The sequence below is a fragment of the Dermacentor andersoni genome, chromosome 1 (assembly GCF_023375885.2).
Source record: "Dermacentor andersoni chromosome 1, qqDerAnde1_hic_scaffold, whole genome shotgun sequence".
Lineage (NCBI taxonomy): Eukaryota > Metazoa > Arthropoda > Arachnida > Ixodida > Ixodidae > Dermacentor > Dermacentor andersoni.
In genome coordinates this window covers 198925483-198938055 of record NC_092814.1, presented here as the reverse complement: position 1 = coordinate 198938055, position 12573 = coordinate 198925483, and the positions used below count along the sequence as shown (strand labels likewise).

The window sequence follows — 12573 nt, the reverse complement described above, 5'->3', positions numbered from 1 at the left end:
AAAGTCCTTTGTAGCACATCCCAGAAAAAGATGGGATCCCAGCAATCTAGAAAAGCATGCTCTATCGTTTCAGGTTTCTTGCATAAGAAGCAGTTAATGGACCACGGGACAAAAATACCCCTGTTATGCATCCATGTTTTAACTGATAATGTGTTAGTGTGTAGTTTAAAGAAAAAAGTTTTTACCGAAGGGTGTACTGGCATTCTTTTAACCCTTTTGAGGACATCTCCTGGGCCTCCACGGTTTGACATACGGTAAATCGGTACAGGGAGCATAGTGTCAATTAGGTCCTTATACAGTTTTTTCCTAGTAATATTGGCGAGATATTGCACAGAAAACCGCACATGCAACATTCTGTACGCAAGCACGACTTCTCGCAGGTAACCTTTAACGGAACCATGCATTGCTTCACACGAGCATACAACAAATCCTGGAAGGTGACGACATAAAAGCACTTGCATGACTGTGCGAAGGAACACATCATTCTGATCACGAAGGTACATAAAGCGCGACACAACTTGTCGCACAAATAAATGTGCCAACCCAAGGCCCCCTTTCTTTACTGGCAAGAACAAGTTTGTGCGGCTGGTCCTTTCCCAAGTCGATGCCCATATGAAAACGGCGAAGATACGGTGGATTTTTTGGATGTTGATCCGCGAAGCACACAGCACATTCATGACATACCATATCTTGGACGTAAGAAATAGGTTACAGACCGTGGCGCGCGAGAAAATTGACAGCTGTCGCCCCTGCCACGCGTTAGTCTTTTCCTTTGCTCTCGCCACTTGTTCATTCCAGTACGGCTCAGGATCGCGATAAGAGTCGAGAGGCACGCCTAGGTAGGTTGTTGCAGTGGTTGACCACCGAAGTCGAGCGAAGCAGTCTGGCGTTTCTTCCCATTCACCATGCCAAAACCCATAACTCTTCTCCCAGTTTATTTGCGCCCCGGTGCACTTGCAGAAGGATTCAACTACCGCCACTGCCTCACAAATACTATTTCTATTTGAACAGAATATGGCGATGTCATCGGCATACGCCAATATTTTCACCTGTGTGGACTGTAACCTGAAGCCAGTTATCCGTTCATTGCTTTGGATGGCCTTGCACAAAGGCTCAAGGTAAGCCGCGAATAGCAGGGGCGACAGCGGACATCCCTGCCTCACAGAAGACAGCACTTGCACGCTGTCTGTCAGGTCCCCGTTTACAATGACCCGAGTTGAGCAGTTAGCATACGCCATCCTGACACCGTCTGTTATTACGCTTCCCACGTTGGAATGCTCTAATATGGCGAAGAGAACATCGTGGGAAACACGGTCGAAGGCTTTAGCGAGATCTAGTTGCATCATAGCCACTCGATCGCCAAATACATCGCAACATTCTAGCACACTTCGAGCTACGTGTATGTTCGTGGCGATGCTTCTACCCTTTATACCATAGGTCTGATGCGTGCCAACCAGCCTCGTTATCACACCCTGCAATCGTTTCGCCAATACCTTCATAAATATCTTGTAGTCGACGTTGGTAAGGCTTATCGGGCGATAAGACCCCACCAACTGACGTTTTTCAGGTGTCTCAGTTTTTGTGATGAGAACGATGTGTGAAGTTGTGAAGGACAGTGGTATATGTTTTTGCTGATACGATTCGGCGATAACTTTGAGTAGAATCTGGGCTACAATTGTTTTGAATGTTTTATAAAATGCTACTCCTAGGCCATCAGGGCCGGGTGCCTTGCCGACAGGTAGTGCATCTATTGCATCCTCTATTTCTTTCATGGAAATTGGCTGTTCCAAACGCGTTCTTTCTTCTTCTTCCAGCTTTGGCAGTAACGACAGAAATTCCGCTTTAAAGCCCCCTATAATGGTGCGCGGTTGACCGAGCAATTCTTTGAAATGATCAGCGACGACGCGTTTGATTACATTGCGGTCCTCCGAAACGTCATTACCGTTTCTTATTTGCCGTATTTCCTTATTACAGGCGTATTGTTTTTCGTCCGATAACGCACATTTTGTGGGCGTTTCACCGGCCCACAGCTTCTCGGCGCGTGCACGGATAACCGCCGCTCTGTACTTTTCTGTATCAATTCTCTCTAACTGAATTTTTATGTTTCTTAATTCGTTGGTGTAAGTACCTGGTTGGGAGCATTCTATACCCGTAAGAAATTCAAGTTGCTCACGAAGCAGTGTTTCGTTTCGTTTGTCTTCATAACGCAATGTGCTACTTCTTTCGATGGCTTTCATTTTTACTAATTGCTTAAACTCCTCCCACTCTACACCAATACTTAAAGATTGCACTGTGAGTAGCTTCTTTAGCTTCTCATCTACATCCTTAACGAAAACCTGATCCTCCATTAATTTCGCATTAAGTTTCCAAAGTTCCCACTTGAAGTACTTTTCGTTTTCTTTTTTACCAAAGGTTGCAATAACTAGACAATGGTCACTGAAAGACACTGGCTTAACCTCGTACGATGTGCATAGTGGCACAAGTTCAAGCGACACATACAGCCTGTCCAATCGTGCATGGCTATTGCCTTGAAAATGTGTGAATTGCGGACGCGCACCATTTGTGACAACACTTCCGATATCTTCTAAGTTGTGGTCGTGAACTACAACATTCAAGACCTCCGCACTCTTATCTCGCACTGGCAAACCTTTGACACGGTCTACCGAACGACAAACACAATTGAAGTCACCCAACAAAACTAGTACTTTTTTACAATCAAGATACATCTGAAAACGCTCAAAAAACTCTTTTCTCTCCGCCTCTACATTTGGAGCGTAAGCACAAATGACACGGAAATGCAGACCATATTGCAAAAAATCGGCAACCAGCAGGCGTCCACTTTGGCACGAAAAGAGCAATTGCACAGTTATACCGACACTATTGCGGATGAAAAGGGCACAACCACCAGAGGCACCGACAGAATGACACACACAAACATCGTAATGCTGACGGAAAGTGGACACCATTCGATCAGTCGCTTCCTGGCTATCAATTTTGGTTTCTTGGATTGCCACCACGTGTAGATTATTTTCTAAGAGAAGGCGACTAAGTTGACACTGTCGCCTTCTTGCTCCAAGACCTCGTACATTCAGAGTCGCTACACGTAGTGCTTCAGGAAGGTGGATCGCCATATCGAGAGAAAAGAAACCCTATCTTATGGTGTCTACCCTCACGACAACATCGCACGCCCCCATACCCCATTTCGGGATCTACAGCACGTTACTACGGAGGCGGTTTCCCCGCCTGCCGTGATTCGGCCGGAATGTTCGGCCGCAGTTTCCAGGACGCTCGCCTCATACCTGCTGCTTTAAAAGGAGGCTCATCACCGCCTATTTCATCCGGTTGCGACGCCTTGCTCACGGCCTCCTCGTGCGACCGCTTTCCGGCCATGTGGCTGGACCCTTCAGGGGAAAAGTCCATGGGCTCCGCCACCGGTTGGGTGGCGTTCTCCGAAGACGCGTCAGGCGTTTCCGCTGCGTTCTTTGACGCCGCCACGGCGTCCTGTGCCGGAGGTAGAGGCGTCTGTCCAGGAGATGCGCGATCCTTGGGTTGCGCATCCAGCTGATGCGCCCTAGGAGCAGCCGACGTGGTCTCCTGCACCGCTGATCCGCTAGCTTCTTTCGATGCCTCCTCCGCGTCGGCCTCATCCATGAGAAGTGCTGACGTCTCATCACTGCTCACTGGCCCGGCGACGCTGGCGTACGTCCGTGCGCAGTGGCCCTCGTCGTGTCCAAAGCGACGGCACGAACCACACCGTGGAATTTGACAGTCACGCCGAATATGACCTGTGCCACGGCAGCGAAGGCACAGGGGTGGCCTGCCCGATACGACAACAAGCACCAGCTCTCCAGCAACGTTCACCTGGTGCGGCAGGTCGTCGAGCTTCACGCCAGCGTTCAACTTCAACTTCGTTCAACGTCGGTCACCATCCTCGTAGTTGACCCCTTATCAGACACGCCGTGAGCGCGCCACAGCTCTCTTGAGACGTCCGTCACCTTCCCAAATGGCGAGAAGGCAAGACGCACGTCCTCGTCTGGTACGCTGTGAAGGAGCCAGTGCAGCTTCATTCGAACATCCTGGTTTGCAGGGTCGATCACGAGACATCTCGCATTCTTCACTTTCAACTCGCCGATGTTGAGAATCTTCTTCGCGGCGTCGGCATCCTTGAACCTAAGGCGATAACTTCCGGCAGGAGCGAAAGTGGAGCGAGCGCGTCACCCAGGCATAGAGTTACTATACTGACTCTAGAGGACAAGCTACTCATAGGGCCCATGCATTGAAATCGGGACCCGCCGTGGTTGCTCAGTGGCTATGGTGTTAGGCTGCTGAGCACGAGGTCGCGGGATCGAATCCCGGCCACGGCGGCCGCATTTCGATGGGGGCGAAATGCGAAAACACCCGTGTACTTAGATTTAGGTGCACGTTAAAGAACCCCTGGTGGTCGAAATTTCCGGAGTCCCCCACTACGGTGTGCCTCATAATCAGAAAGTGGTTTTGGCACGTAAAACCCCACAATTTAATTTTAATTGAAATCGGGAACTGCAAGAGCGCCGCCATGTTGCTACGCGCCGAGGTTGCCTGCTCCTGAGACGCTTCCTAGACTTGGTGACAGTAGTCAGTTTTAATCCGGCAACCGTAGCAGCCATGCAGCATGGCCAGTTTGTTCTTTATTCTATGGCATGGCGTCTCGCTTGTAGTGTCGTGATGTGTGCGTGCAGCCGTGTGTTTGGGCTTTATAAGTTGGTTCTGTATTCTATGTTGCGGGACGGTGTGGGTGTGGTCCATGTTGGCCGTACAGGTGGCAGTTATGCAACCGAGGGATGATCCAGTTGAAGTTTCCGGCGGTATGCGGTTTTCAGCGGTCACGCCTGTTGCAGGAGAGTCACTCGACAAGGTTACGAGCTCGAAGCTGTGATCAGATTCCTCGTTGGCGTTCCGTAATTCTCTTCGCACGGGCGCGGTATGTTGCAAAAGCCGCTTTCGCGATCTATCGTCGCGACGATAGATCGTTTTTTTTTATTATTATTATAAGTACTGATCCAGCTGTAGGGCACATGTAACCGACAAACGGAAGTCTCAGGAGAGCACCTGAGATTATAATAAAGCAGGCGGCGCAGGAACTGCAGGGCACCGAAGGGACAGTGGGGGGGGGTCAAAGCTCGAAGCAGAACGGTACGTTAGTTGGGGCCGCCGAGGCAGGTGTGTGCCAGGGAGTGTTCGCACGGTCAGCTCCCCTGGCACGCGCAGCAGTGCCTCGCAAGGTCGAGATACTTTAAAGGCACCTGCGCCCATGATCTTTCTTTTGCCTCGGTGCAGTGAGCACGATTAACGAGAATAATATGGAGGGCATCCGGTGCAGTCGCGAATGCGTCATGGCAAATGTAGCTCGCGTCGCCTGGCGTATGTAGTATCAGAGTTGGTTGTATGAACTTTATGCATAATACGCTTTGTTACGGTACCTTAACGGAATGGGTCTAGAGGACGGTGTTGGTACATTTTTTCGTATCGCCCTAATCCTATACCCCCCACTACAAACACACACACATACCCCCCCCCCTTTTTTTTTATGTATACATACAATTCCTTGCCATGACGGATCATAGCCTCCTTTATTTTTGAAAAATAGAGGAGGCTATGGACGGATTGACCAGTTCTAGTTGTCAACTTGTCAGTAACTGTCAGGAATCACTATAATAAACACAATTCCACGATCGGATTGTTTACTTTCATTTTTTGTTGTAACACTGAGGACTGCATAGAACTTTATTTTGTATATGTGAGAGAAGTATGTGGATATCACGAGCTTAAGCCAATGTGCGATACACAGACAAAGCAGCTGCTACAACATGAACTGCATTGGGGGACACACAACACATACGTAATTAAAGGTGCAAAATATAGGGGGAAATTCAAAATACGCTCTGTAGCACTGCAAAGTATAACATATATTGTATGTGTACAATAAATGTTCAAAAGAACAATGCATCAATGTCCCATTTGCCTTCAAGTTTATCATCAAGTTCAAGTTTACTGAAGTTTATTATGAGCATATGTACAACAGGAATCTACTGACACACCCGCAGTCAAGGTGGCAGTTCGAGGTGTGCTGGCTGCCCCAGTGTAAGAAAAAGAAATTGGGTGAATGTCGACATCAGTGCCACTGCTTCTTGCCTCTGACCTGTACGTGCCTCCGCGGCATCTTGGTGCACAAGTGTGCTGGCGTGGCGTGGCGTAGGAGTCATCCAAGAGAAAGAGTATCGTTTACATGGGGAAGTGGCTGTTCACATTGCCTGTCGCTTTCCCTCAAATGTTTCCTTGGCGACTAGGGTGACACACCAGCAGTCAAGGTGGCTGTTCGAGGTGTGCTGGCTGCCTAAACGAAAGAAAAAGAAAGAAAGATGAATGTCGATACCAGTGCTATTGCTTCTTGCCTCTTACCTGTATTTGCCTCCACGGCCTCTTGGCTTGCGGAGTCTGTATGAGGGAGCTGCTGTGGCTAGGCGTAGGCATTGTCTAAGCAAAAAGAAAAGGCCATTCAAATGGGGAATTATGGAAATAAATGCAGTTGTTATGTCTGCTTCTTGCACTCTTCTTGCCTAAATGTTTTCAAACATAGTGTCCAGTACACACCAGCACTTTGACTGCTTCTGCTTTTTACCTGCAGGTGTTGCTGCGAGATCCTTAGTATGGCTGCGTGCAGCATTGTAACACTTGGTGGAGGCATTTGAAATGGTAGCCAAAAATATAAAGAATAATCCTTGTCTGCATGAATGCTTTCAATATCTAAATGCAGTGGCAACTATCACTATTAGTGCAAGGCCCCCCACATCTATGCGGCAAGTGCCATAGCTCGAAACTGAATTTTTTCTTTAGTGTTTCACAAGGCATCTGATATGTCCACATTAGATATTATGTGTTTGTTTTTATTTATCCCAGTGTGGAGAGAGCATCATTTAATTGTTTTTTTTTTATTTTTGCGTGTCTTGTTTTTTGGTTTATTTCTGAATTTATCAAGCAGCAGTCTCATGATGCTAAAGTGACTTATGCAATGGCAATGAGCCTTTGTTTTGCAGAAAAACAATGCATTTCCTCACCCATTGTTTGACATCCCCTCACTCGCATAATTTTGCAGAGAATTCTACCTATATTGACTTGCTTGACCTCCACTAAAGAGCCTTGCATTTTCAAATACGACTCTTTCCTTAAAATCATTCGACACTTCTCATAATTTCTGTACCTTGGGCTTCTGATACTCTGCATTCACCATTTTTGCTTGTTTCTGACTAGAAATGTCTTCTTTAATTTAGAGCTTAAATTTTACCTTTGGAACACACGGAAGGGCTTGCCATTGCATATCTGCATAAAAGAGAAACATGTTTCATTAAGCATTTGCAAAATCCAATTGAAGATTGATGAATGCAGCTTGCAGTGTGATATGACTGAATGAGCCATAAAAGTAACTCATCTCACATGGTAAATTAAAGCACATATTAGTGTGATGTACAAGATACGTTACACTAACGTGGTGGGTTCTCTTGCTTATACAGCAAAATCATTGGTGCGCGAGAAAAAATTATTTTTGCATACCCCTTGTACACACTGATTTAAGGAAAATGAGCTGGAGCTGTCCACATGATCTTATTTTACCTGCGAGTATGGTCAACAAAAATGTGTCCCAGCTGCTTAGTGGTAATTGAGATTTTGTCAGTATTGCATATGTGCCTGTTGTCTAAAATAATTGAATTTTGAAAACGCTCGCAGGGATCTGATGTGCATATCTGCAGTTTGTGGATACATGTAAAAGACTCAGCATCAAGTGAGAGTGAACGGTCCCACAGGCCCGGAGTCGATCATGCAAATAGATTCGCTGCACAAATTTGTGACCAGAAAAGATATTCCACATGAAATGGCATGCAAGGGAGTGTTGAAAATATTGCACAGTTAATAAAACACCTACGCTATTAATATGTGGGTTGATGCACTCGTTATGCATCAGAGTAGAGCAGAGTAGAGTAGAGTATTTACAAGCAAATAACACGAGCGCCGCCCACTTCTCTACTCCTGTCTGCTCGCCTCACCTCTGTTTTGCATAATGAACCCCTACCAACTAGCTCAGCTTTCTGTCGTTCTAATTCTCGATGCACTTGATTTCGTCCGCATTTGGCACTCACCTCTTGATTACTTCGTGGCACAGAAATACTCGGCATCAGGCTGTTTTTCTGCTGTGGCCTTTGTAGAAGCATGATTGTTCAAATTGCAACAATTAAACAGATTCTTTGAGTTGCTTGTGGCTTCGCCAGTACAATTCCAGTGCGCTGGTCCGCCTGTCCAGCAATTTCCTACTGAAGGGAAACCTGCAAATAAAAACACCGCTCCGCATGTAGAAAAATGCTCTACTGTGACGCTTCTCAAACGATTGTGATGCACCACAAAAGCTGCCTACTCGCGTGATATTCTCAACAAAGAGATACATTCGTTTACTTACATGTGAAGGTATATGCCAGAGCACTTCGGGGCTTCGGTGGCACATAAGGCACGAGTGTGTCATAGCGTCCGATGTCGATGCGCGATCGCATGTAAAACTTAAACTGTACGAAGCTACTACACATCCAAAAAACAGATTCGAAACCGAAATTCGCGTCATCCTTTATTGCATGAATGCGTACATCGTGATTTACATAAGTCACGGACTTAGCGATCGCTTTCTGTAAACTTAATATTAACGCACCACCTTCATAAAGCCATCAGGTATGCGTTTTCAGATGACAAAGCATAAGGTGACCTGTACTTGTTTTCAGCTCTTTCATTAGTAATTGCGCTGGCCACATTGACCAGTAGCAACAGGGTGGCGCCTACAGTGTTCTAGAACACTGTTAGGTTCAGCTACAGTGTTAGCCACCCTAACCATAGAATAAAGACTAACTTCCCTAACACTGTAGCGGCGCCCTAGAGGTTCCACGTGACAGCGCGCTCTCTGCGCCCGAATGGATGGGTGGATGGATGTTATGAGCGTCCCCTTTGGAACGGGGCGGTGGGTTGCGCCACCAAGCTCTTGCTACTATGCTGCCTAATATCCTACCTAGGTTAACCAATTAAAAAAGAAAAAAAAAACTCTATGAACTACCACGTCCCAACTTTCTGATCCTCTATTGCGAACTGTGCTTTTGTACGTCTCCGTCTTTTGTCGTTTCCATACTTTTCTTCCACCAATCCTCCAATCGCCTCTTACTAATGTCTATTGCGGACCTGTTTGCTTTACCACTGCTCCCGCTGAACACAAGGGCTTCAAGGAGGCCAGTGGTGCCTAAATCGACCGCTGGGTAGACGTCTTGACATTCTAATAAAATATGCTCCGTCGTTTCCCTAGCTTTACCGCAGCAAGCACATGCTTCTTCTTCCTTCTTATATCTCGCTTTATAGGTGCGTGTTCTAAGGCATCCCGATCTCGCTTCGAAAAGTAATGAGCTTCCCTTTGAGTTATCATAAATGGTTTCTTTCCTGATATCGTTTTTTCCTCTTAAGTAGTTACTCATGGCAGGTTTCTTTTCCATTGCCGCCACCCGTGAGATTAATTCAGCCTCTCTGACTTTCCGCTTGACCTTCTTTGTTGCTGTGTTGCCCACCCCACAGGCCGCATACTTGCTGGTAAGCTTCCTAGTTCTCTTCCTCCACTGTGAATCAATGTTTTGCCTGTACAGATACCTGAACACTCTCCCAGCCCATTTACTTTCTTCCATATTCCTCAGCCGTTCTTCATACTCAATTTTACTGCGAGCTTCCCTCACTTCAAAACTAGTCCAGCCCATATCCCCCTGCACAGCTTCATATGTAGTCTTCCCGTGAGCGCCCAATGCGAGGCGACCCATTGACCTTTGGTTCCCGTCGAGTCCTGATTGTACCCCTGATTTAAAGCAAACATACGCATTTCCAAAAGTAAGTCCTGGAACCATTACCCTTTCCACATACCTCGGAGGACCTCGTACCTATTGTATCCCCATAGCGCTCTGTGCTTCATTATGGCTGCATTTCTCTTCCCCTTGACTGTTATGGTTTTTTCCTGTGTTTCCATATATCCATTGCCTTCGTTTATCCATATACCAAGGTATTCATATTCTGTTACCCGAGGTATTTCTTGGCCCTGTATCTCCACTGTCTGTTCACTGTTTTCATTGAATACCATAACACCTGATTTTCTAACACTAAATTTCAAACCTAAATTCTTGCCTTCTTGTCGACAGATATTAGCCAGACGTTGCAAATCACTTTGCTTTTAGCTAGCAACAGAATGTCGTCTGCATAAAATAAACCTGGGAGTTGCTGCTCTATTACTGTACCTGCCTGTTTGTATGAGAGATTAAACCCGATATTACTTCCTTCTAGCGCCCTCTCCATCCTCACCATGTACATCATAAACAGCAGCGGGGATAAAGGGCACCCCTGCCACAGTCCCTTGTTGATATGAACTTTCTCCGCGCTCCTCATCCCTTCCCATTCAACGCAAACGGTATTTTCTAGGTAAATCTCTCTCAAAAGCTGTAGACAATCGTTACCTAAGCCTTCCCCTTCCAGAATATCCTACAAAATGTTGCGGTCTACGTTGTCATAGGCTCCTGTAATGTCCAAAAAGGCCACATACAACGGTCTGCTTTCGATCTGCTTTTGATATTTCAATACACTGAATAAGAACAAACAAGTTATCATCCAAACGCCTACCTATTCTAAAGCCATTCTGAAGCTCTCCCAAAATGCCATTATTCTCTGCCCATGCTTGAAGCTTTAATTTGATTGCCTGCATTGCTAGCCTGTATATTACCGATGTAATGGTATACGAGTGAATTCTGTCTTTCTCCCCCTTACCTTTATAAATTAAATTCATTCTACATTGTCGCCAACTGTCTGGTATTCGTCTATATTTTAAAGTTTTTTCCACTGCTTTCACCAGAGCTTCCTTACTTTTTGGTCCCAATTCACAGCCCTGTGGCTGTGCGCTTAGGAATTTTCTCTTCCGCTTTCTTCCAGTCTAAATGTGTCAGCACCAGCTCCTTTTCCACTTGGGTCTCTTTCATGCTCTTTTTTTCTTCAAATACAACCTCGTCCTTGCCTTGGAAAGATTCGGCTGTTACTTTTTCGATGTAATTTATTGCCGCTTCACCTTCCAGTCTGTTTTCATCTTCGTCTAGGATATGTTGTTGTATTGTTGTTGAGTTTCTGCCTAATAATTTTATGTGATTCCAAGCTATTCTAGGTGCGGCCTTCTTTTTCTCACGTATTTCTGACAACCAACGTTCACTTTCACCTTTTAATTTTGCTTGCACCAGTATTTGAACCACAGACTTTTTCTCCTGGTATATTTCCCATTTACTGGTTACTTCATCCTGTGGCAACTGCGCCTTCTTTGCCTGCCTGTGCTCTCGAGATGCTTTCTGTCGTTCGGCGATCGCTTCTCGTATCTCCTTGTTCCACCAGCTTTTCGGTTTCTTTTTTCCTTTCCAACGAACATGTTGTTTCTCTTTCCGTATTTCTGTCGTTATTACACTTAGAAGCTCACCATATTCCCACTCCTTACTTGGCCACTTGCCAAGTTCTTCCTCAACTCTAGTGACTATATTTGCTATTTGTTCAGCGTTCGAATTTGGACTGGCCATTGTGCTTTCCTTGCTCTCTTTCCCAACTACATATCCCATTTTCAAAATGATGAGTTTATGGTCACTCCCTATGCTGTTAAACCCTTCCTCATCGATGACCATTTCTCTCAACTTATCATGAATTCCTTCTGTCATCAGACAGTAATCAATGGTCGATTGCCGGTTTCCCACTTCCCACGTGATCTGTCCTTCACACTTAGCCCCTGTATTCACGATCACGAGGTTATGTTGCTCGCAAAGGTCTAGTATTGACTTCCCGTTATTGTCGGTATAGCCATCTAAATCCTGTATGTGGGCATTCATGTCACCTAATAGGACAATCTCAGCACCATTCCCGAAACCCTTAATATCAGCGCTTATGCATTCCACTAACTCTTTATTCTTCTCTGTGCAATTTTTTCCGGTCCACAAATACGTTACTCCCAGCCAAGTTTCTTTCCCACTCATTGTACCTGATAACCAAAGATGCTCTTGACATTGTGAATTTACTCTTTTCCATTTGGCTCCCTGATGGATGAGCATTCCGACTCCCCCTCCCTTTCTTTCCGACTTAGTTCTGTTGCACCCTTCCCATATATAATTCTCAATAACTGGCGGCTCTTCTGAGTCTCTAAGGTGCGTTTCTGTAACCGCATACACCCCTATTTGTTCTCTATGTAACTGCTCCTCAATCTCTGCCCACTTTTCCTTTCGTCTGCCGCCCTGCATGTTTACGTAGCCTATTGCATGGCGAGCTCTTGTTCTTATCGACGGCGACGCTCAGCTGATGTTCCCCTAGGGGACCTTCTTCATTACTACCTACTCTGACATCCTGAGCGCCCGCGGGCCCCCTAAAAAAGCAACAGCGCGACCCCCAAGTCGCCAGTCCACTTCTCGTGCTAGCCTGTAATTGAAGTGGATCCCATCTCGTTTAAAACCACCACAACTT

The 12573-nt window shown here is 46.1% G+C and overlaps 2 long non-coding RNA genes across 3 annotated transcripts in view; one reads left to right on the top strand and one right to left on the bottom strand.

The window, feature by feature from the left end:
* LOC129380842 (uncharacterized) overlaps positions 1–12573 on the top strand; it is a 45741-nt gene that overhangs the window by 6173 nt on the left and 26995 nt on the right. The window lies entirely within an intron of this gene.
* Positions 4959–10825, bottom strand: LOC140218973 (uncharacterized). Of its 2 annotated transcripts, none has more exons than XR_011895197.1 (3): positions 8486–10825; positions 8172–8354; positions 4959–7356 (listed from the first exon to the last, which is right to left on the bottom strand). It is a non-coding gene; the product is annotated as an uncharacterized lncRNA (long non-coding RNA). The 2 variants fall into 2 exon arrangements; XR_011895199.1 differs by having other exon boundaries at positions 4959–6373; positions 6439–7356; positions 8172–10629.